Here is a 26,034-nt window from a genome sequence, read left to right as displayed (position 1 = left end):
TATCTAGAATATAATACATAATGTCTGTAGCTGCTTTTTTCTTTTTGCTGTTAGCTTTTCTAGTAATATGTATTCCAAGTATGCACTGAAAGTTAGAAGGTCGCTTGGAACCCTTAGTTGGAAATGGTTGTTGGGTTGTTTCCAATGTTAGTCTAACTTAAGTCTCATTCATTTGAATGGGTCTACTCTAAATTGGACTAACATTGGATACAATCCATCGTCTAAAAATCTTTGGGACTTGTTAAGAACTGGAAACAGAAACATTGCAGTGAATACGACTAAAGTGGATGACACTACCGACATCTCCCCCACCCCACCCCCAAGGGGTGTGTGTGCGTGTGTGTGTGAGTGAGACAGAGAGAGAGAGAGAGAGAGAACATTTAACCAAGGAAATTAAATATTTTTTAGTTTACAGTGGCCCTTTCTTAGCTTTTCAATAAAATAATGAAACATTTTGGCACAAAAATACAGTCAGGGCCAGAAATATTGGAACAAGGATAACTGTTTTGGCATTTAGCCTCTGTATACCAGCACATTGAAGTTGAAAGAAAACACACCCAGATGGGAGTGAAGTCAGGACTTTCAGCTGTAATTCAAGGGGTTTAACAAAAGTGGGGCACTAACCATTCAGGCAGTACAGCCAGTGGCATACACCCCCCTCCATAGTTGGTGGCTCATAAGTAATGGAACAAACCAACATCATCTCAAACTTAAGGATCGCCTTTAATACCTGGATGAAATCCTTTGCAGTCAATGACTGCCTGAAATTTGGAACCCATGGACATGACCAAATGCTGAGTTTCCTCCCTTGAGATGCTTTGCCAGGCCTTTACTGCAGCTGCCTTCACCTGCTGCTTGTTTGCGGGTCTTTCTGCCTTCAGTCTTCAGTAAGTGAAAAGCATGCTCTATTGGGTTGCAATCAGGTGACTGACTTGGCCATTGAAGAACATCCCATTTCTTTGCCTTGAGAAACTCCTGGGTAGCTTTTGCTGTATGTTTTGGGTCATTATCCATCTGCAATATGAAGCGGCGTCCTATCAGTTTGGCAGCATTCGGCTGAATCTGAGCAGAAAGTATAGCCCTATACACTTCAGAATTCATCCTGCTGCTTTGATCAGCCAGGTCATCAATAAACACCAGTGACCCGGTTCCATGGGCAGCCATACATGCCCATGCCATAACACTGCCTCCACCATGTTTGACAGATCATGTGGTATGCTTTGGATCATGAGCTGTTCCTTTCCTTCTCCATACTTTTCTCTTATCATTCTGGTATCTTGGTTTCATCAGTCCAAAGAATCTTATTCCAGAACTGGGCAGGTTCTTTTAGGTGTTTACTGGCAAAGGCTAATCTGGCCTTTCTGTTCTTGATCGTTACCACTGGTTTGCACCTTGTTGTGAAGCCTCTGTATTTACATTCATAAAGCTGTCTGTTGACTGTAGATGTTGACAATGACATGCCTACCTCCTCAAGAGCGTTCTTGACCTGGCTAGATGTTGTGAAAGGGTTCCTCTTCACCATGAGCAGAATTCTGCGGTCATCCACTTTAGTTGTCTTCCGTGGTCTGCCAGGCCTTTTGCTGTTGCTGAGCTTGCCAGTTAATTCCTCCTTTTTCAGGATGTTCCAGACTGTTGTACTGGCCACTCCCACTGTTTTCGCTATCTCTCTGATGGGTTTATTTTGCTTCCTCAGCCTAATGATGGCCTCTTTCACTCGCATGGACACCTCTTTGGACCTCATGTTGGGAGTTCCAGTGAACAGCTACCAAATGCAAATGAAACACTCAGAACCACCTCCAGGCCTTTTATCTGCTTGATTGGTCATGGGGTACCCAGGAAACAGGCCTGGCCATGCAGCTGCTTGTCAGCCACTCGTTCCATTACTTATGAGCCACCAATGATGGGGGTATGTGTATGCCACTGGCTGTCCGTCCTGAATGGTTAGTGCCCCACTTTTGTCAAACCCCTTTCAGATTACAGCTGAAAATCCTGACTTCGCTCCCATCTGGGTGTGTTTCCTTTCATCTTCAATGTGGTGGTGTACAGAGGCCAACTGCCAAAACAGTTATCCTTGTTCCAATATTTCTGGCCCTGACTGTAGTTTTGAGAACCTGCATATGAGACTCAAGAGTTGCTTGCAGTCCCAAGGTATAACAGCGTATGCCTCTTGTGCACCATAAGGCTCTGTAGGTCAGGCACCAACGTTCCTGCATTGTTGAGGTCGCGAATTAGAGGAGAAATGGCAGTTCAAATGGGGATACTAAAGCCACAGACTAGAATCATCCTGGTCCTAGAAATCAGGTGATGCTAGAGAGCAAGTCCTTTGCCTCTGCCTGCTATATAACTCCAAGAACCTGCATTCCCTCAGGCTCTGTTCCCACAACTTTTCACTGAGGGTTACTTGCTCTGCTCCAAGTACTCGCCACCTCTCCAGCTGATTGAACCATGCCAGTACTCTGACCTAAGTGCCTGATCATGCCTATCGATTTATAGAAAAAGCTAGCAAACACTCTTATTCTGTAGCTATTTTGGGATACTGGTGTGTGTGTGTGTGTGTGTGTGTGTGTGTGTGTGTATTTAATCTCTGGCCTATGGTAAACTGCTATAAGAAATTACCATGGCTGTGACCTTGAACTACAGTGTGCAACACATTCAAAAATGCATTGGTTGCTACTATCCTGCCCTTGATCTATATCTTTATTACTGTTGCCCTGTCTAGACAGGAAATGCAGGATTGTCTTTGACATGGCCTCAGAATGTTTTTTCTTGTCAAATGAGAACCACTTTTCCAAATCTCCTGTATTGTTAACATTTATCAGCATCTAGTGTCCTTGCACAGAGTTCCGGCGGTTGTTGGTTCAGGTCAACCCAAGTTAGCGCTGTTTTTGTGCTGTACATGGCATGGCGGCTACACAAATTGGTCTTCAACAATTGCTGTTAGTTGTGTGTCCCTGCTGGAATGAGTGAGTTTCTGCTGGGTACATATCAAGGGTTCAGTGACTTCCCATGGGATGAACTGTGCCCAGAACTGTTCTTTGTATTAATATATGATAAGCAAAATTGAACTCATTTCATGCCATCTGTATTTCATGCTATCTGGAAAGCATCTTGTATGGATCTGTTCCATTCAGCTTCATGGCATGCTGCATTAAACCTGCAATAATAACATCATTACCAAAATAGTAGCTTGTGTCCAAACTTGACTCTGATATGTAATAAACTATATTTATCCAATGCTCCTTTGTACTATTAGAGGATTTTATTCAAATGCAGACAACTGCATAATTCATTTTCTAAGTGTTATAATTAAGTAATGTGGTGGCAGAGGGCCCAGATCTTGAAAACGACTGAATGGAACTTACAGTACTACATTCTACTATCAAGCAGAAAACTGGTTACGTTTGCTTAGAAAGCATTGTGCAAGGTTTTAAAGGTGCTTGTTTGATACATGATAATCATCAGCAAGTTCTTTAAACTTCTGCACAAGTGGGAAAGAAAGTAAGATGGTTAAAAGGAAAACATAATGTTGTTGTTGTTGTTGTTCAGTCGTTCAGTCGTGTCCGACTCTTCGTGACCCCATGGACCATAGCACGCCAGGCCTTCCTGTCCTGCGCTCTCTCCCGGAGCGTGCTCAAGTTCATATTCATTGCATCAGTGATGCTATCTAGCCATCTCATCCTCTGCCGTCCCCTTCTCCTTTTGCCTTCAGTCTTTCCCAGCATCAGGGTCTTTTCCAGGGAGTTTTCTCTTCGCATTAGGTGGCCAAAATATTGGAGCTTCAGCTTCATTATCTGTCCTTCAAAACATAATATAGAGAGGATTTAATATATATATTTTAAGTGGCTGTCTTACTAATTCTTTCTGCAGCCTGACAATACTGCTTTTAGCTTCTTTCCCCCTTCTGCATGTGGATTTTCTGTCCTTTTATAGAGTTGTATCCAAGGGTATCCATCTACCAGTGGAATGGATCCTGCTGGTGGAACAGATTCCACCCTCCTCCTGCACCCCTTGTGCACCTCAGATCTGCTCCAGAGGGTTGGGAGGGGCTCCAAAGCCGATTTGGGAGGTGCAGCGGGGAGGCGAGGAAGTCCAGTTGTCCTAGTGGGAAGCCACTCATGTTGGGTGGAGCCCATAGCTCCAGTCTCCCTACTCTTGGATCTTACTGTAATGGGAAAACATTTGTTCAAATTGTTCATGCTAGTATGGCTATGTAATCCTGTCTCCACTGAAGGTCCTGCAAGTGTTTTGCGATGTTATTTTTTATGTATCTGTTTGCATAAGCAGAAATGGCCCTGGGTGGCCAGAGAAGTGAAGGCACAGACCATGCCTGCCCCCCCCCCCCCGAAAAGTGAATGTAAAAAGCCTTTCTTCCCTAGGGACATTTTTTGTCCTTAGAAAAGATGGGGGTAATGTTTTTCTGAATTTTCCCGGTTCTTGTCTTTCTCCCTCTCTCTCCCTACCTTCACATCCCTAGTGTACTGTATTTTTTGATCCATCATATTTATGTATATTAGGTTGGGTGCATATATACTGTCTACATCAAGGTATGAAATAGCACCTCTACCTAAGCCCAGCCTGGTATTGTCTCTATTGGGTGTGCATGGGCCGATGCATTGTGTCAAACCAGCCTCTGTTTTTTCCTTTTAAAGTATTTTTATTTGTATACTTCTGAAATGATGTATGAATGTAGTCTTCTATCTTCTGATAACATCCTCATTGCAATCATGTGTGGATGACATCTTGAGGCACTTGACTCCCTTGTTATGAAAGTTTAGCGATTAGTTCCTGAGCAGGTGTGAAAGTAACTTGGCATTATTCTTTAATAAGTGATGTCCCCATCAGTATTTTCCCAATCCAAGTGTTGTTGTTGTTGTTGTTATTTTTATTATAATATTTATTTATATCCTGCCTTTTCCCCAATACTGGGACTCAAGGCGGCCTTACAACGTTAAAACTGCTATAATTAAAACCTATAAATAGAAATATAAATGCAACTGTATAAAAGTTAAAAATATAATTAAATCATCAATATTAAAATTGTAAAGATATTAAAACATTAAAAGACAACCAGAACAACAAAAATGGTATCCATACGTCGCATTTTCCCAGGTCCAGACTAGTTGTCCCCAAAGGCCTGCTGGAACAAAAGAGTTTTTGCATGCCTGCGAAAACATATCAAGGAGGGTGCCAGTCTCACCTTCCTGAGAAGGGAGTTCCAGAGCCTTGGGGCAGCCACCGAGAAGGCCCTCTCCCGTGTTCCTACCAGGCGTGCCTGTGATGATGGCGGGATGGCGAGAAGGGCTTCCCCTGAAGATCTCAGGGCACGAGTAGGTTCATAGGGGAGAATACGGTCTTTCAGATAACCTGGACCCGACCTGTATAGGGCTTTATAGGACATAACCAGCACTTTGAATTGTGCCCGGAAACAGACTGGGAGCCAGTGAAGCTGTTTTAACAGGGGAGTTGTATGCTCCCTGTAACCAGCTCCAGTCAGCAGTCTGGTCGCAGTTCTTTGAACCAGCTGAAGTTTCCGAACACTCTTCTGAGGCAGCCCCACGTAGAGCGCATTACAGTAATCCAAATGGGATGTAACTAAGGCATGTGTCACTGTGGCCAAGTCAGACATCTCAAGGAATGGGCACAGCTGGCACACTAGCTTTAACTGTGCAAATGCCCTCCTGGCCACCGCTGAGACCTGGGCATCCAGGCTCAGGGCTGAATCCAGAAGCACACCGAAGCCACGAACCTGTGTCTTCAGGGGGAGTGTAACCCCATCCAGCACAAGCTGTATCCCTATTCCCTGATCTACCTTTCGACTGACCAGGAGCACCTCTGTCTTGTCTGGATTAAGCTTCAATTTGTTTGCCCTCATCCAGTCCATTACTGCCGACAGACACCGGTTCAGCACCCCAACAGCTTCCTTGGAATTAGATGGAAAGGAAAAGTAGAGTTGGGTGTCATCAGCGTACTGGTGACACCGAACCCCAAAACTCCAGACAACCTCCCCCAGTGGTTTCATGTATATGTAAATAGCATGGGGGACAAAACAGAACCCTGAGGGACCCCACAAGCCAATGGCCAGGGAGTCAAACAGGAGTCCCCCAGCACCACCACCTGGGTCTGCCCCTCCAAGAAGGAATGGAGCCACTGTAAAACTGTGCCTCCAAGTCCCATCCCAGTGAGGTGGCCCAGAAGGATACCATGGTCGATGGTATCGAAAGCCGCTGAGAGGTCCAGCAGAACCAACAGGGACACACTCCCCCTGTCTAGTTCCCAGCATAGGTCATCCACCAAGGCGACCAAAGCTGTTTCTGTCCCATAACCGGGTCTGAAGCCGGATTGAAATGGATCTAGATAATCTGTCTCATTCAGGAATCTCCGGACCTGGGAGGCCACCACGCGCTCCAATATCTTGCCCAGAAATGGAATATTAGAGACTGGCCGATAATTATCCAATATAGTGGGGTTCAGGGAGGGCTTTTTTAACAAAGGTCTCACCACCGCCTCCTTCAAGCAGGCTGGAATTCTGTCTTGCCTAAGGGAGGCATTAACCACTCCCCTTACCCACTCGGCCAGTCCACCTCTGGCTGCTTTTATGAGCCAGGAAGGGCAAGGATCTAGAACACACGTGGTGGCTCTCACCTCTCCAAGGATCCTGTCCACATCCTCAGGCTGTACAAATTGAAAAGTATCCAACAACACTGGACAAGCAGGGGCCAAAGTTACATCCTCTGGGTCTGTAGCAACTATAGCGTCCAAGTCAGAGCGGATCCGAGCGATTTTGTCTGCAAAGTGCTGAGCAAATTGTTCACAGTGGGCTGTCGAGCGGTTTAAATTATCCTCTTGCAGGCTAGCATATAAAAGACCCCTAACCACTTGAAACAGCTCCACTGGATGGCTCTTTGCAGACACAATAGTGGCAGAAAAAAAAATTTCTTTGCTGCCCGTATTGCCACAGAGTAGGCCTTCAAATAGGCTCTAGCCCGTGTTCGATCGGATTCACTCCGAGTTTTCTGCCAACGTCGCTCCAGTCGTCTTCTCACTCGTTTCATCACTGCCAGCTCCCTAGAAAACCAGGGAGCTGGTGCAGCTCCACTTCGTGAGAGAGGACGCTCAGGAGCGATTGTGTCCACGGCCCTGGTCATTTCTCCATTCCAGAGATCGGCCAGGGGTTCGACAGAATCGCCTGCCGACGCAACAGGAAAATCCCCAAGAGCCGTCAGGAAACCATTCGGATCCATCAGCCTCCTGGGGCGGACCATCTTAATCGGCCCTCCACCCCTGCAGAGGTTCCGCGTGCCAGCAAGTCTAAACCGCACCAGGTAGTGATCTGTCCATGACAACGGAACTATAGAGAGTTCCTCCACTCTCAGATCACTATCACCCCATCCAGCACAGAAAACGAGGTCCAGAGTGTGCCCAGCAGCATGGGTGGGGCCAGATACCTTCTGGGACAGCCCCATGGTTGTCATGGCGGACATGAAGTCCTGAGCTGCTCCCGACAGGGCAGCCTCAGCGTGGATGTTGAAATCCCCCAGCACAACAAGCTGAGGTGTCTCCAATACCAAACCCGAGACTACCCCGGCCAGCTCAGGAAGGGAGACTGTTGAGCAGCAGGGTGAACGGTACACCAACAGAATCCCTATTCTGTCCTGGGCACCCACCTTCAAATACACACACTCGAACCCAGCAGACTGTGGGATAGGGCACCGGGTAAGGGGGATCGAATCACGATAGACCACTGCCACTCCACCTCCCCGTCCCCCAGGTCTTGCCTGCTGCTGAACAGAGAACCCAGGAGGGCAGAGCTGAGAGAGATTAACCCCCCCAGCTTCGTCCAGCCAGGTCTCTGTAATACAAGCCAGGTCAGTGCGCTCATCCAGGATCAAGTCCTGGATAGCAGTTGTTTTCCCATTCACTGACCTGGCATTCAGCAGCAGCAGTTTCAACCCAGGGGGTCTGTTGCCAGGGCCATCCAGGTTATTTGAATTGGGGGACAGTTTAGGGACAGTCAGCACCCTATTGTTACACACTCTGCCTTTAGTGTGTGACTGTCTCCCCCCTCCGTATCTCCCTCTGCCCTGTAGAACCGTAATGGCCATTCCCTGGCTCCCAACACCTCCCCCCTTCGTTGGAAAACACATATTTAATGCAGGCAGTCCAGTAGGCCACACTGAGGCAAACAGTCCCCTTCCTTCCTTTCAAGCAGGGGTATAGGCCCTCGCCCCCATGGTCCCCTGAAGTGGCTCCCCCAAAGGGGCAACCCCCTTTGGTGTCACCCCCTTTGGTGGCGACACCCGCCGGTGGAGTTCCCGCCCCCACCGGGCCTAGGTTTTATACCCCAGCTCCCACAGGTGTTGCAGCTGGGAGTGGGGTGGTACTTGGCTGGACCTGGGTCTGCAAGGAGGCAGAGCAGAAGTCCCCCAGGTGGAGGTAGAGCTCCTGCAAGGCAGCAGCAGCAAGAGCGCCGGATCCCACCTGCCTCGCAATACTGAAGGGCTTCCTCTCCTTGCAGCAACGATGGCATAAGTGTTGGGTCATTTTCAGTCCTGGGTGTGGAATCCTTAGGCACAGGAATAATTCACATCTTTCCATGTGCAGTCCTGTATTTCTGTCTCTTTTCCCATTGGGAATAAATATATATTTGGTGGCATACTGCATTAAGCATCCTTAGCATATGCTCAATATGTAAAATGAAGTCTGCCTTGATCATTGCTTCAACTCCATTTACTAGAATCACTAGCCAGTGTAAAAACAAATGAAGGAGCTTAGTAATGTGTTTCTAATTTTCATACCAATTTTTAGAAACAGTGTATGAAGAAACCAAGTTATACATAATGGCCCTGTTCAGACATCATGCTAAGCCATGCTAAGCATTTTTGAGCTAACCAGGATGGATTAGCATGATGTCCAAACAGCATTTTTCCCAGCCATAGTGGTTTATTAACCATGGACTAACAGAGTGCCTGAGGAACTATGGACGGAGGTCCATAACATTGTTCAGGAGGCAGCAACTAAATTCATCCCAAAGAAAAAGAAATGCAAGAAAGCAAAGTGGCTGTCTGAGGAGGCTCTACGAGTAGCTGAGGAAAGAAGGGAAGCGAAGAGCAAGGGAGAAAGGGGAAGATATATCCAACTGAATGCAGAGTTCCAGAGAATAGCAAGGAGAGACAAGAAGGCCTTCTTAAATGAACAATGCAAAGAAATCGAGGAAAACAACAGAATGGGAAAGACTAGAGATCTCTTCAAGAAAATCGGAGATCTCAAGGGAACGTTTTGTACAAAGACGGGCATGATAAAGGGCAAAGAAGGCAGGGACCTCACAGAAGCAGATGAGATTAAGAAGAGGTGGCAAGAATACACAGAAGAACTATACAGGAAAGATCTGAATGTCCCTGATAGCCATGATAGTGCGGTCACTGAACTTGAGCCGGACATCCTAGAGAGTGAAGTCAAGTGGGCCTTAGGAAGCATTAGTAACAACAAAGCTAGTGGAGATGACAGTCTTCCAGCTGAGCTATTTAAAATCCTAGAAGATGATGCTGTTAAAGTGCTGCACTCAATATGCCAACAAATTTGGAACACTGAACAGTGGCCACAAAACTGGAAAAGGTCAGTTTACATTCCAATTCCAAAGAAGGGCAATGCCAAAGAGTGTTCAAACTACTGCACAATTGCGCTCATTTCACATGCCAGCAAGGTGATGCTCAAAATCCTACAAGCTAGGCTTCAGCAGTATGTGAACCGAGAACTACCGGAAGTACAAGCTGGGTTTCGAAGAGGCAGAGGAACTAGAGATCAAATCGCCAACTTTTGCTGGATCATGGAGAAAGCAAGAGAATTCCAGAAAAACGTCTACTTCTGCTTCATTGACTACGCTAAAGCCTTTGATTGTGTGGATCATAACAAACTGTGGCAAATTCTTCAAGAGATGGGGGTACCAGACCACCTCACCTGTCTCCTGAGAAACCTGTACGAGGGTCAAGAAGCAACAGTAAGAACCAGACATGGAACAACTGATTGGTTCCAAATTGGGAAAGGAGTACGACAAGGCTGCATATTGTCACCCTGCTTATTTAACTTATATGCCGAGTACATCATGAGAAACGCTGGGTTGGATGAATCACAGGTCGAAATTAAGATTGCTGGGAGAATTATCAACAACCTCCGATATGCAGACGATACCACCCTAATGGCAGAAAGTGAAGAGGATCTCAAGAGCCTCTTGTTGAGGGTGAAAGAGGAGAGTGCAAAAGCTGGTTTGAAACTCAACATTACAAAAACTAAGATCATGGCATGTGGCCCCATCACTTCCTGGCATATGGAAGGGGAAGAAATGGAAGCACTGACAGGTTTTATTTTCTTGGGCTCCAAGATCACGGCATACGGTGACTGTAGCCATGAAATTAAAAGACGCTTGCTCCTTGGGAGGAAAGCTATGGCCAACCTAGACAGCATAGTAAGAAGCAGAGACATCACCTTGCCGACAAAGGTCCGTCTAATCAAAGCTATGGTTTTCCCAGTAGTAACATATCGCTGTGAGAGCTGGACTATAAGGAAGGCTGAGCGCTGAAGAATTGATGCTTTCGAACTGTGGTGCTGGAGAAGACTCTTACGAGTCCCCTGGACTGCAAGGAGATCAAACTAGTCCATACTAAAGGAAATCAACCCTGACTGCTCATTGGAAGGACAGATACTGAAGCTGAAGCTCAAATATTTTGGCCACCTAATGCGAAGAGAAAACTCTCTGGAAAAGACCCTGATGCTGGGCAAGACTGAAGGCAAAAGGAGAAGGGGATGGCAGAGGATGAGATGGCTAGATTGCATCACTGATGCAATGAATATGGACTTGAGCATGCTCCGGGAGAGAACGCAGGACAGGAAGGCCTGGCGTGCTATGGTGCACGGGGTCACGAAGAGTCGGACACGACTGAACAACAACAAACCACGCTCACTAACCATTAGCGGTCCTAACCATGGCCTAGTGTGACATCTGAACAGGACCCTGTGGTTAACTGAGAGCTATCATTGAGCTCCGTGGCAAGAGTGGCTGAAATCGACCCAGCCACTCCTGCCACCGCTCCAGATCTCCATCCTCAAAATCTACCTAGCAACACATGACACGGCTGCCAAAGTCAGCCTCTTTGCTCTCTGTCGTTTCCCCCACCCACCGACCCACCCACCCAGTACAAAAATTGGAGAAGCACACAAGGAGAAAAGCTGCTTTTGATCCCATGCTGCTGTTATTGGTACAGTGACTTTGAGCACTTAGCACTCCCAGACACAAGCACCTGTGTTGGCTGCAATAAGGGAAACCATTCCCACCCAGCTGGCAGCTAGCCAAGCAGCAGCATCCCTGCCTCAAATGGCACCCCTGCCTTCAAACCTGCACACCCCAGGCTTTGTGAAATAGCCACCTGCGGCCGCTGCGGCAGCGAGCACCAAAATGGCCGCCCGCAGCAGCTTCCTCCTGTGACACCCCCAAATGGCTGTTTGCAGTAGCTTTCTCTGCTGAAGCCACTGGGATGCATGGTGGCCTGTCTGGAGGACTGCAGAGTTTAGCGGTAACTCTGGTGGTTAGTGAGTGAGTGGTTAGGCTAACCACACTGTGGGCTGGGGTTACCTGCACGTGTAGCAGGGGCTTTCGCAGTGGTTAGCACTAACCACCCCTCCCCAATGTGTGTCTGAACAGGGCCAATATATGTTATGTTCCTAAAGCAGCCTTCTTGAACCTGGTGCCCTCCAGATGTTTTGGACTACAACTCGCAGCATTCCTGACCACTGGCCATGATGCCTAGGACTGATGGGAGCTGAAGTCCAAAACATTTGGTAGGCACCAGGTTAGGGAAGACTGTTCTAAAGCAACAAAGTGACTTTAGATCTATAAAGAGCACTAAAAAAAAGGTATTGCATATTTTTCAGCTTCGCTCCACATTTCTGGCTTTTTTCAAAAGAAATCAGGAAAAAAAAACACCCCCCCCATGGTTTCAAAATTCCAGATGTTTTTACATCTCTAGTCCCAACATACTAAACAACTCCTTTGAACCCACAAGTTGCAGCACCAACAGAAACCTTATTCACAGCTATCCCAGCAGCTGGGGAAAAAAGTTATTAAGTGGGAGGTGTAGGGTACCTTCACAGGTGTTAAAAAAAGGTGTCTGGGGGTGCATTGGTGCCCATGTGCTCCACATTGCCTACCTCTGTGCTGGAGGAACTGCTTCCCACTGGAACCTGGCTCTGTCTGTCCAGTAGAGCTTGCTCAGAAACGAGCACATTTACCAAAACGCAAATGGAGCATAATGAAACTTCAGATTGTTTAGTCTGGGTACTGAGTACCTGCATAAGGTACTCAAGGAGCAACAGAGATTAAATCGTAGCTTTTACACAGATTGGGGACAGGCAGTGCGAGGTTAGTTCTGATGTTGCACTTGGATTTTTCAATGGTGTTTACATCACCTCTTGATGCTGACATTTTGAGAGGAAAACCAAAAACACTGAGTTGTTTTGGGGCTGTTTGAGAGGGCTGCAGAGAAGTTAGGAGAACCGAATTTATAGTAGGCTGGTCAGAATAGCTGGTCAGAATAAGTCTTTCCTTGTACTCTCTGTGAACGTTCACTTGTTACTTAAATGTTTATGTGATGTTGGTTTTGCTGTATTTAATTGCTGTGTAGGCGCTCTTTTTTCCTGTACTACAATGAGCTATAGGTCAGTGGCTGGCCAGTGGGCCAATCCAGAGCCAAATACTGACCTGCAGGGCCATATCCTTTTGCAGTGGTGGGTGACAGCACCACCACCAATATTTACCAGGTAGACAAGTTGGGAATAACCATCTTGTTTCACCCCCTTAAACTAAGAGTGCAGTCCTATGCAGGTCTACGTAGGTCCCACTGAATTCAGTGCAGCTTATTCCAGGTAAGTATGTATAGAACTGTTGTGTGTATAGATTTGCAGCCTTTCATCTTTCAGTGGGAGCTACTTCCTTTGCCAGCTGCATTTATGCTTGTTGTGGCTAGTAAGGATTAAACTAGAAAAGGACAAAAAGGGGAAATGAGAGGCAGGGAATCACACAGGAATGTCATAGTGCTTCCTCTTAACCTGGAAACTTGAGACCAGGATACCTGAGAGAGTGCCTTCTTCTTTACCAACCTGCCCGGTCACTGAAGTCATCAGAGGGTGTGTCATCCCACATGAACCCATGGCCTGACTGAAGTCCACCAGGAAAAGAGCCTTCATAGAATATAATAGTAGGGTTGGAACGGGCCTATAAGACCATCGAGTCCAACCCTTCAGTGCCTGTGGAACTCCCTACCTTTGGAGGTCAGGCAGGTGCCAACGTTTTGTTGCTTTCGGAGCCTCCTGAAGACATCATTATTTCGAGAGGCTTTCCTTGAGTGATCAGTTGGTTTATTAAATTCACAATTTGTTTCTTTTCAAATGTTTTTGTTGTTTTAATACAGTGCTTTTTTCTTTTATCTTTGTTCACCACTCCAAAATCTTTTGATGTGGAATGGTATATAAATATTGCAAATAAATAAATAAAACAATTGAGGATTCTTGCACAATTGCTTCTCCACTACACACATTTCTTTCCCCCCGCCCTTTCCAGCTTTACTATTGCTATCTTCAGAGAACATGCATGTGTCTGGCAAGTGATGCAGCTGCTGGTGAGATTTAAAGTGGGAGATAGGAGAAAGAGGCTATTATTCCACCCCCACAACCTACATTAACTCTTCCACCCTCAAAATCACCCTGAGGGACAGCTAGTGGCCTTCTGTGGCCAGCCAGTTGCTGATCCGTACTGTAGGTGATTATTAGTGCTAGCTTGCTCAAGAAATAATGTGCTATAAAACACTTTTAAATATTTGTACATGTAAGCTGATTCTTAGGAAAGAATAAAAGCCTGCAGGTGTTCATGCATGGCCTCATGTGTTGTACACTGGCTCTATGTAATTAACAGCAATAACAGCAGTAAGTGAACATGTTTAACCATATCTGAATTTTTAAAATTACAAACTGCAACTGTGATGCAAGTACACTGTCAGCACTGCCAGATTTGTTCACTTGTGAGCACTTCCCCCCGCTCCATGCTACTTTCAAATAGAATATGAGACTTTTTTTTTTTTTAACTTGTAGTCAATTGGCTTGTGGTGCGTTTTCCTCCTGTCATCTGGATAGTATCCTGCCCCGCAATTATAATTTATCACTTAGAGAAATGGTGGCTGTTTTTTTTCTCATTACTTCCACCTTTGAGTTCATGGAATGAGATGAGAATTAAAAAATGTAGCATGAGATGAGAATTAAAAAATGTAGCAAAGGACTGGTGCCAAAGATTGGGAGATGTAGCTTAAAATATAGCGCTGTGTGTGGTGACATTCACTTTGTGGAAAACCTAGAAAGGTTCACTCAGCACTGATATTCATGCCATTTCATTATCAAGCCAGCTGATTTTTAGCTGCCTTTTAGAGTAGCTTACCTGCAGTGTATTCACTGAATTTGCCAGAGACCTTGATAGCTTAGCATCACAGCCAGAAAATAGAAGATGCTAATACAGAAATTAAAGCCTTGTGATTATCTGCCCACAATCAGTACTGTGGTTTTAGACAGTGAAAATGAAGTGCTGACTATGCTGTGCTATGCCTTCTTTATCCATAATTGGCTGAATTTATAATGACAATGATTTTGTAGTCCATATTTTAAATTGTTTCCTACTTACTTTACATATAGGTTACAGTTTTAATTTTTTTTCAATGTACTTGTTTAAGGTATGTTTAATTTACTTTTGAACTTTTTAATGTTTTTTTTAAAGATTATATAGTTTTTAAAATTATGGTAAGATATTCTCTTGGACTGATTTTTTTTTAAATGCCAGTTTTACTGCTGATCTTGTGTGTTCTGATGATCTTCTGTGTTACTATATAGTAATGTATTGCTCCTGTATTGTATATATGTCTGTGCTGGACATTGAATAGCTTTGAATAGTTTAGGAAAGTGACACATTGATACATGAATAAATAAGTGAAAAGGGTGGGGTGTTCCTGCTAGTATTCTGCTAGTGTAGATACTGCATAGATATTCAGAAATATTTGATGGTTTGAAAGTAACATTAATCTGGACAGAGAGCAAGCTTTGCAGTATGTGTATGGATTCTATTTCGGGTGCCGTGTTGATTTCTTTGTAAAAGTTGTAATAATTTGCACTTCTTTATGAAATACTAAACTTCATGGAGCACACGAGTGAGCTGGTTATGTCTTGTATGTTCTTTTTTTGTATTTCGGGGGGAGGGGGGATCAGTATGAAACTTACATGGCAATTGTATACATTGTCTAAGCGGATGAAGTCTCACTGTGTTCATCAGAGCTTATTCTTGGGAAGGTGTGCGTAAGATTGCAGACTTAAGCTTCCATTTGCAAGATTTGAGAACATAGAACTCCTTTAAGGTATCCTTTGGATGCCTACTTTAAATGTTTTTAAATGTGTGTGTGTTGATTCTCACATCCTAGAATGATGTGAGACTCACAAATGTTTGGGCTTTTTAAATTGTTTGCAAAATCAGTAGAATTTTGTTTTAGTTTAGATTTTTTAAAAGTTGAGATTAGAGACAAAACAACTTGGCGACATGATGCCAGTGAAAGTCATAAAGTGCCTTATTAAACGCTGGAATTCATTTTTCTCAAATATGTCTTTCATTTGAGTCAAAATGAAGCCCCTTTGACATTTGGCATCTGCATAACTGCCTAAGGAGGTGGGCTGGCTTGCATTCTGTGTTTTTTGGTGAACCATTTTGTATATTTTAAAATAAATCAACCCCCCCCCCCCATGCAACAATAATAGGATGAAAGATGGGAACATTTCCCGAGTGCTTCCTGTTGAAAGGAATCTAGTCTTCCATCATTCCTAGAATCTGAAGCAAGAGAAATAATTTACCAAACTTCTTAGTTTCGGGGAGTGTCTATCAAAGCACATCCCTAATTTGTTGGATCATGATTGCTGCTTCTGTGGTTGTTCTTTTGTATTTCTCTCAAGGTGGATGAATTTGGTTGCATACAATGTGGGCATACCTACACTACCGCACCTCATACCATCCAGAATTACTTGGATCTTTGCCCACTTGAATTCAAGCCATGAACCCTCCTACTCTAGCTTCTGTTTTGTAGTTGGAGAATCTAGAACAGAAAGCTTGGAAAAGCAATGGTGGGGAAGGCAGGGAATGACCCTTCTCAAAAGGGCATGAACAAGAAATACCTGATACCAGACTGTTAAAATGGGCTAGTTGCCAATATGGTTGTTGCGCTTGATGGCCATATGGAAAGCAAATCTATCTCTGACCTCTTGTCCACAAAGTGCCAACTCCCATTAAGTTCACCACCCGCATATGGACTGTGCATAGTTGATGAGCATTTCGGTCTAATTTTTTTTAATAAGCCAGAAGATAAAAGTTAATACTTGCAACAGTAAGGCAGGCTAAGCTCTATCAGCTATATAGCTAGTTAGTTTTACCTATCGGAGTCAAGTGAACTCCAGAGGCAGGGAGTTCCATAGAAAGGGGGCTACCACACTGAAGGCTCTTCTCTGGGTGGACTCCAGCCAGGCCATAGGTCCATATGGAACCACTAGGAGCATGCCTTTTGATGCCTTCAGTGACTGGGCTTTACTTACTTTTCAACTGAATATCTTGAAATGCTGAAGAAGGGGCAGGACATCCTCAGAATCATCCTAGAAGTCCTCTGAACTGGTTTGAGCCAGGGATGAATTATGGGACGTAAAGGGGGAATATTATGTGAACACATATCTGCAGAAGTGTCATACTGTGACCTTGTTTGCACATAATGGCTAACTGTGGATTGTTTAACTCATAGTTGTAGCTGCGTGCGTGTTGCTTCAGCTTCCCCAAACAAGCCAAGAACACCATGTTCCTGGCTTGTTGTTGTAATAGCCAAACGAAACTCAAAAACAAACAGTGAGTTAAAACTTTGGGTTGCTGGGTTTGGACATCACAACAGCAACCCAGAAACAGGGCATTCCTGAGTTGTTTTGGAAAGTGGAAGCGGGCAGGAACCAGCGCATTTGTTCACATGCTCCCATGCGCCCACAAACAACCTATAGTTTGTTAACTGGTTTGTTCGATTGTGAGAACCAGGTCAGAGAGTACCTTCACTGCACCTTGAATAAGCATAATTAAACCCCACTGAGAAGATGCTTTGAGTTGGCTTGAACTTCTGTACATTTTACTTTATATGGATCAGTCTTTTGTTGGTTCTCACAGTAAGGAAGTTGCCATTTTCAAGTCTTCTTGAGAGAGTTGCTTTTTCTTGTTGTTCTCTCTTTCTGCTGTTGCCTTGAGGAAGCCTTAAATTAATGTTGAGACTGTGCTTGAACACTTTGCTCTAGGTGGTTGATTATGTATATATGGTTAATTGTTCTTGGTTTAATAAAAGAAACAAGTAATTTAAAAGATAAGACTTTTCTGATGATTTTTTTTGGCCACTAAACTATCTTATTCAGCAAAGAAATGTGTTTAAAAGAGCTGTTAGGATTTTCTGTGTGTGTGTGTTTCTTTGACTAGGTGGCTAAGATCAGATCAATGAGAAATATTAGCTTCTATCTACTAAGTGAGGTACTCCAGCTAGAACTGCTACCATAAATCAATGTAACATGGTGCCAACTGTAGCATTTACTAACCTATTGAACCTTCAACTGAACAAATCTGTCCTGAAAAGTAGCTGCTCCGGGACTGTGCAATAAAACAGAATGTCAAAGGACTTGCTCGATGGAGAATTTGGACTGCCAAACACTTGCCAACAGGCCACCTTCATTGAAAAATGATTCACCTCAATTACACTAAACTTTGGAATTGTTTCTGTAGCTTTAAGAAGTTATTGGTTTATTCATCCTATAAACGCTCATGATCAACCAAAAATGTCTTCCCTAAGTGGATAAATACTTAAAAAATAAGGTCTCCTGCCATTGAGGTGAAACATGTGGTGGCTGGGGAGAGGACCTTCTCTGCTGTGGCTCCCCAGAGAGGTTGCCTGGTGTCTACATTGATGTCTTTCCAGCACCAGGCAATGGCCTTTTTATTTTCCTGAACTTTTACTGTCCAGGGGCTTTTAGCATCTGATTTTATTGCAGGTTTTATTATTGTTTTGTGATGTCTTTTAAATGGTACTGAGATGATTTTACATTTTTATAGTAAACTACCCAGGCAATCTTTTTTATATTTAGAGTGTAGTATAGAAACCTAAACTATGTGTGTACACACATTTTATTTATTTACTGCCTTTGTGCCAAGGCATCATTTGCCTGTGGTGTCATAGGAAACTCATGAATAAGTAGACCTGAGCACCTCTGTCTCAGACAAGTTTAGGATATAACACCAATGGCAGAAGGTGGTTTCTTTCAAGTGCAGACATGGCCCCTTTGTAACAAACCTTGCATAACAGCCTATTCCATGAGAAATGAGTGTTCATACAGCATTCCACACTCTTAAGAGGTATTGCCAACATCATTTAGTGTCATGTGCAAGGGAATAGGAGGCCCCAGGTGGGTGTAAGCATATCTCTGTAAAAGAAGCTGTCTGTCAGAATAGAGATCTGAGCAAGGACACTCCAAATCAAACTTCAGTACTGTAGAATGCAGAAACAGTGGCATTAAGCTTAAGCAGGGTACACAAACATGTGAGTAGGGGCATGGGGCTGCATACACTGGCTTTATCGTGAATAGAATCCCTCTTCAGACTTTGCCACTCAATGAAGCGAAGTCAAAAACTGAAGGGGTGGTTCACACTGGGACATAGAATGTGGGGCCCCGTGCTCCTACACACTTATTTGGGGCCCTATGCTTATTAATGCCCGAATAGGGCTAATGGATTGTATCCAGTGGTGGGTTTATGCTAGTGGAAAGTGCTTGTCCTAACGCAAAGTGGGGCACTCAGTTTTTGCTGAATACCCACTACCCACTGTAGTCCCCATACTCCAAAAACGTGCTTCTCAGGGTTGGAGGATCCTCCATAACAGTTTGGGAATATGGCACAGAGAGACATAGGTAGGAAGGATCAGTGAAACCTGGATGCACCCTACCGTGTGTGAGTGTAAGCATTTCCCACTTGTGCAAAACCACCATGGGACACAACCCAGAGAGTATTGTCACTGACTGTGTCCTGAGCACTTTGCATTTGTCATTGGATAACCACAGCCCATGCTTCTGCATTAGAGATCCTACAAGGATTCCCATGTCTTCTCTGAAAATACCTGCCCCTCACCCAGTGGTAGAGAGCTTAATTCCAGCCAGAATGAAACCCAATAACCTGTTTTAGATCCTCTGTCTTGACTCTGGATGGTATGATAGTAATAAAAATTGTGCCCCTGGATGTTCTTCCACATGCATTTTATTTACTTTAACTTCAACAAGCCCCCACAGACATGACATTAGGAGGCTGTCATAGTCCTAGATGTCATGCCTCTTCTGGAGGAATCTTCTTTAGAAGAAGAGCCCCTGGAAATGAATTGCAGCAATGAGCAGCCCATGCCAGAAGACAGACCAAGAGAGCCTGGGCCCTTGGGTGAGATGTGTGGCTTCACAAAAAGCTTAGAGATGACCTGAAAACAAAAAAGTACACATATAGGAAGTGGAAGGAAGGCCAAGCAACAAAGGAAGAATACAGGCAGGTAGTACAGAATTGCAGGGATGGCGTCAAAGAAGGCTAAAGCAGAGAACGAGCTGAGGTTAGGAGGGATGCTAAAAGCAACAAAAAAGCTTTCTTCAGCTATGTGCATAGTAAAAGACAGAGGAAATAAATGGTGGTTCAGCTATTAAATAAGGATGGCAAAACGATAACAGATGACAAAGAAAAGGCAGAGGTGCTCAAATCCTACTTTGGCTCAGTCTTCTTCCCAAACAGGGTCTATGAGCCCCCTGGCAAAGGCGAAGTACAGGCTGAAGGAGCAGGATTGAGATCTATAGGCATATGGTCAAGGAACACCTAATTACTTTTGAGTTCAAATCTCCAGGGCCAGATGAACTGCACCCTAGAGTAATAAAGGAACTGGCAGAAGAACTCTCAGAACCACTGTCTATTATCTTTGAGAAATCATGGAGGACGGGTGACGTGCCAGATGACTGGAGGAGGGCTAATGTGGTCCCTATCTTCAAAAAGGGTAAAAAGGAGGAACCTGGGAACTATAGACCAGTCAGTCTGACATCAATCCCTGGGAAAAATTCTGTAGCATAAAGCAATCCATCTGTAAGCACCTTGAAAACAATGCAGTGATTACTCAAAGCCAACATGGATTTGTCAAGAACAAATCCTGCCAGATGAATCTGATCGCATTTTTTGATCAAGTAACCTCCCTTGTGGACTGTGGGGATGCTGTAGACATAATATACCTCGACTTCAAAGTGCCCCATGATGAGCAGACTAGCTCAAAGTGGGCTAGATGAAACAACGATCCGGTGGATCCACAGTTGGCTACAGAGTCGGACTCAAAGAGTGCTTATCAATGGGATCTTCTCCAACTGGGGAGAGGTAATGAGTGGGGTACCACAGGGCTCAGTCCTGGGCCCAGTGCTCTTCAACATTTTTATTAATGACTTGGATGAGGAGGTGCAGAGAATGCTAATCAGATTTGCAGATGACACAAAATTGGGCAGGATAGCTAATACTTTGGAAGACAGAAACAAAATTCCAAGTGATCTTGATAGACTGGAGCGCTGGGCAGAAAACAACAGAATGACATTTAATGGGGATAAATGCCAAGTTCTGCACCTAGGAAAAAGAAACCAAATGCACAGTTACAAGATGGGGGATACTTGGCTCAACAGCACTACAAGCGAGAAGGATCTTGGAACTGTTGTAGATTACAAGCTGGATATGAGCCAACAATGTGATGTGGCTGCAAAAAAGGCAAATGCTATTTGGGGCTGCATTATTAGAAGTATAGCTTCCAAATCACATGAAGTACTTGTTCCCCTCTACTCAGCACTGGTTAGGCCTCATCTGGAGTACTATGTCCAGTTCTGGGCACCATACTTTAAGAAGGATGCAGACAAACTGGAGAGGGTTCAGAGGAGGGCAACGAAGATGATCAGGGGACTGGAAACAAAGCCCTGTGAAGAGAGACTGAAAGAACTGGGCATGTTTAGCCTTAAGAAGACTGAGGGGAGATATGATAGTGCTCTTTAAGTACTTGAAAGGTTGTCAGAGAGAGGAAGGCCAGGATCTCTTCTCGATCATCCCAGAATGCAGGACACGGAATAATGGGCTAAAGTGACAGGAGGCCAGATTCCGGCTGAACATCAGGAAAAACTTTGTGACTGTTAGAGCAATATGACAATGGAACCAATGACCTAGGGAGGTAGTGGGCTCTCTCACACTGGAAGCATTCAAGATGAGGCTGGACAGCCATCTGTCAGGGATGCTCCGACTTGGATTCCTGCATTGAGCAGGGGGTTGGACTCAATGGTCTTATAGACCCCTTCCAACCCTACCATTCTATGATTCTATGTCTGTGGCCCCATTCCCACAAGAGGAGGAGAGGCCTGCATCTAAGATGGAGGCTGAGCAATCACATAGCCCTTAAGAGCTTTGGTGTCTCAAGGGACACACCATCTCTGTGAGAAGTTCCTGGTTGTAGAGGAAGGGTTTGAAACCAATGTGAGAAGGGCCTTCCTTATGAGGAGGACTTCTTCCAGAAGTTTCTGATGTGATGTACCTTGGTGTGAGCTTGGGAGAATTGGCCATATAGTTGAGACCGGCTAGCTGCTGGAACAACATCTTTATCTTGGCTTCTACCAGCTTGTTTTTCCATGGACTGATATCCGGTGCTGCTGACTTCTGGACTCCTGATAAGGCTATGCTTTTGGACTGCCCTTTTGCCGGACTGATAATACTGTGCTTTGAGCTTCTGCTTACTGACTTTGAAAAACGGATTTGCCCCTATTTTGCCCCAGGGCTGAGCCCAGTCCAACCATAGCAACACTGAAGCAGTGTTTCCAAACTGGAGGATGCAACTTCGACGCAGGTTTAAACTGGGGCACTCTCTCTTCTCTGCTGGTCATTCCACTGCCCTCCTCACCCATCATGATCCAGTTTGATTAAACCAGGCATGGGGAACCTCTGGCCTACAGGCTGGATACAGTCCATGAGGGTTTCCCATCAGCCTGCAAGCTTCTTCCCCAGACCCTCTGGGAAAACCTTTAATGTCTGATCGAGACAAAAGCTTTGTTTTAGTGTGCAGCAGGATTTTTTTACTGCTTAGTGATCAGAGAGGCCTCCTTTCTCATAACTCAGCAGGGAAAAGCTCTTATGTCTGATTATTTATTTATTTATTTATTGCATTTATACCCCGCCTTTCTCCCTCTCGCAAGGAACTCAAGGATTAGCAGTTGATTGGGGCAAAGAGCTTTTCAGTGCTGAGCAGGGACTTTAATCCCCATGCTGGATGTGAACAGCTGAGAAGGGGGGCTGAGAAATCAGCATGGCTAGGAAGGTTATGTGTGTTTGAATGAATGAATGAATGAATGAATGAATGAAATGAGGCTGTTCAGACAACATGCTAACCCACACTCAGTGGTTGCATGTGGGCTGTTTATTGAACCATGGGTCATTTATTGAACGTGAGTCAGTGTGTTGTCTGAACACAGGACATTTTCTGCGGCGCAGCTTGTTAACCATCCTGAGCAACCCAACAACAAATCATGGGTTCTCAAGGTGGCTTGTTCGAGAAAAATAAGCCACACTGCATGATTAACAAGCCGCCTTGCAGAAAATGTCCTGGGTTCAGACAATACACTAACCCACAATTCAACAAAGGTCCACACTTGACCACTGAATGTGGGTTAGCATGTTGTGAGAACCCAGTAAATGGTGTGTGTGTGTGTGTGAGGGGTGTGTGGGGAAGAATGGGGAGGCCACACCCATTTTGGAGTCTGGCCACACCCACACTGCTGGCATGTGACCCCTGGAAGGTTTTCCCATGTGGTAATTTGGCAAAAGAGGTTCATTACCTCTGGATTAATTACTACTGCCCACTTCACCCTGGGCCTGAGTGCACCACTACAGTTATCAGTCAGAATCTCAATTCTCTCTCTCTCTCCCCCTCCCCATCATATATAAGCCTTCTCCCATGCATTTCAAAGCTTTCTTTCCAAAATCTTCCCATCTACCTAAACAGCTCACTTCTGTTCTCCCAATTGAAATATTCCCGTTGTATAGCTAAATATGGTAGATTACCTGTGCTGTAATCATAATTTCTGTTTTTGTTTTGCTATGACTCCTGTTTTCTTGAAGAGTTTGTAGCTGGCTCCCCCTTCCCATTCTATGTGTCTGTAATCTGTATTCGACTTAAATTGATATAAAGAGAGTATAACACTTTCTAAATGTGTTACTTAATTTTCATGGACTCTTGGCCCTGTGGTGTACACTTGACAAGGTAGCCTTTTTACAATGCTTCTCCTAAACAGTTGTGTACTGTTACTGTGAAAGAGCTGTTTCTGTTCCACTCAAACAGAGGCTGCATTCCAATCATGAATGAAGTGGCTCTTGTGTGAGAGGTATACATCAAATACTATGGGATTTATATCCGCTCTTTTGAGTTGTATGTAAAACATTTTTGTGCCGCTCAATTCATAAAATGGTGCTTTCAACCATATGTTTTTGTAAGTCGTCCTACAGAACAATATCAAGTACAAGTGTTATGCATACCTATTTCTTTGTAATTCATGAGGGACCTCAGTATTTCGCCTCATTTAATGAATGCATACTTATTTGAAAACTGCAAGGGTTTATGGAGTGATCTTGTTGAGGAATCTGTATGGCCTGGTTGAAATAAATTGTGAGATGGAAAAATATGGAAAGTGAAGGAAGGAATTGAGTTGTGATTTGGGTTGCTGCCAATCCACACTTCATCTGTCTGACCTTTTATCCTATATCTACACAAAGTTAGTCTTGTCTTGACAATATTTCCTGGATCCAAGCTTTACTTACAGAGAAACACGTGTTGTTAATTATGTACAACTTGTCAATGGATCTGTCACCTATTCTATAAGCCTTTTATAGAAAACAGTCATGGAATTTGTTGCTTGAGTGTCCCAACCAATTGTTGATTTTAGGGAAGGGTCATTTTGACACAAGGAATAGTTTGTCATATAATGTTAAAAAAGAGTGCAGTTCCTGAGATAAAAGGAAGAAATCATGTTTGCGAGGGGCATAGTCAGAGAAGACTTGACCACTGCTGTATGTAAGGCCAGGTATCCCGGCAATAAAAGCTTGTTAGCACCATTTACAGTTGATGGTACCATGCTTGTATTTTACCATTTAAACAGATACCTTTTGTACCCAGATCTAATAAGTAAGGTATGAGTGGCCCTGATAAACAATCCCTGAATGTTGTAGAGATGAGCGAGTCAATCTGTATCTCATCTCTTCTTTCCCTGCCCTTCTCTCTCTTTTCTCCACCCTGCAGCTAGAATGTTGGTGTCCCAGCCAAAGCTAGCCAAAGCAATACAGTTTGCAAACCCAAACCCTTCAGCTGTTCGTTCTTGTGTCAAAATTAGTGCCAATCTTGCCCCTTTGGATGTTTCATTGTTTGCCGCTCAGAAGTTATTTGTAGTCTTTGGTAAAGTATTTTCCGTTCTTTACTGAACAAACTCCATTACACCTCTTGGTGCTTTCTAATCTTAGTATTACAGAAGCCACAATAAATGTCTGTTCATCACAAATCAGCCAAACAAATTATTGGTGCAGTGGGCAGAAAGAGAAAAGTCAGCAAACAGAATAGGTCAAATTCTGTCATGCAGCTTCGGTGCCTTTATCTTTAATTACAAAAATGACACAACATGGTAGAAAGGGTTAATGTAAAGCTACTGGCTCTGAACTGCAGTATGTTAATTTGTACCATGTCGCTAGATAATTAGGTTATCTGTATGTAATTAGAAATTCTTGGAATTTTGAGTTTTATATAATTTTTTAAGTTGACCATTTGCCACAACAAAGTCATCCCAAAGTGACAGATTCTGGTAACCAAGATGATATTGGAAAGGCCAGTACAAACTCCATTCCTCATGCTAATGTTTGTGTTTAACACCATACATAAATGTGTCTGCTAATCTAAGATTGGGCATATTGCATGAAAGAAGGCATAAAACAAAGGCTTTAAGCTGATGATGGCTGTATATGCCTTCATCATAGTAATGGGGAAGGGGGAAGAGCAATATCACGCAATATTAACAGCTGCGCAGTTGGCATATTATTCTCTGAAAATAATAATAACGAGAGTAGACAGTCATAAACATCAGAGTTAAATTGAGTTTAATCCTGTCCAAGCTCGTGTTCTTCTTTTTGATTGGAACAAAGCTGGGCAAACTGTTTCTCATTTGGTTTTAGGAAGCACTTTATCCCCACATGTAAATATTTTTGTAATGCTGTTTGTCTTTGGCCTCTTTCTTTTGTCCTCCCCTTAACTGAGAGACCTTTAATATCAATAAGTAATGGTCCCCCATAAGGTACTCTGCAAAGTTCTGCTTGCTGTAAGAGGAAACAAACAAATTGCTCTGCATACCTATCATGTAAGCACTTGCCTGCATTTGTTCATGGACTAAAATTGAAATCTGCTTAAAATTATTACCTTGAGGACTTTTTTTATACGTTTTGCAGAAAAGTATGACTGTGGTAGAGCTGGGGCATGTTCCTGCTATTCTTGTCAGCTGTCCCAGAAGCCTCACTTGCCTAAGGGGTTTTATTTTATCAGGTCTGAATGCATTCATTTATATACTTTCGTATTTCTGGGTTTTGTTTTGTTTTTAAACAGGCTATGCTATGACTGCTTGAATGCTGGGTGGTCGTATCTTTTTTTAAAAACCTACTACTAGTAGTAGCACAAGAGTAGCTTTACTAGAATGTCTAGAATTCATGTGTGTGCATTTATTATGGCTTACTATCCAAGGAAGACTGGGGTGTTGTAGCTCTGTGAAGGTACAGAGAGCCCATGTAGACAAGCACTTTGGGAGCTTTGGCTGAGAGTCAGCTTATACATTTAAGAA

At 44.0% G+C, this 26,034-nt stretch overlaps 1 protein-coding gene across 4 annotated transcripts in view; it reads left to right on the top strand.

Moving 5' to 3' along the window:
• Positions 1-26,034, top strand: part of LGR4 (leucine rich repeat containing G protein-coupled receptor 4) — a 145,824-nt gene that overhangs the window by 48,163 nt on the left and 71,627 nt on the right. The window lies entirely within an intron of this gene.

This window comes from Heloderma suspectum, chromosome 1, assembly GCF_057233095.1.
Source record: "Heloderma suspectum isolate Gila_16-S chromosome 1, 16-S_ref, whole genome shotgun sequence".
NCBI classification, from domain to species: domain Eukaryota; kingdom Metazoa; phylum Chordata; class Lepidosauria; order Squamata; family Helodermatidae; genus Heloderma; species Heloderma suspectum.
Note: the sequence above shows the minus strand (reverse complement) of the source record. Positions and strands in the feature narration are given on the sequence as shown.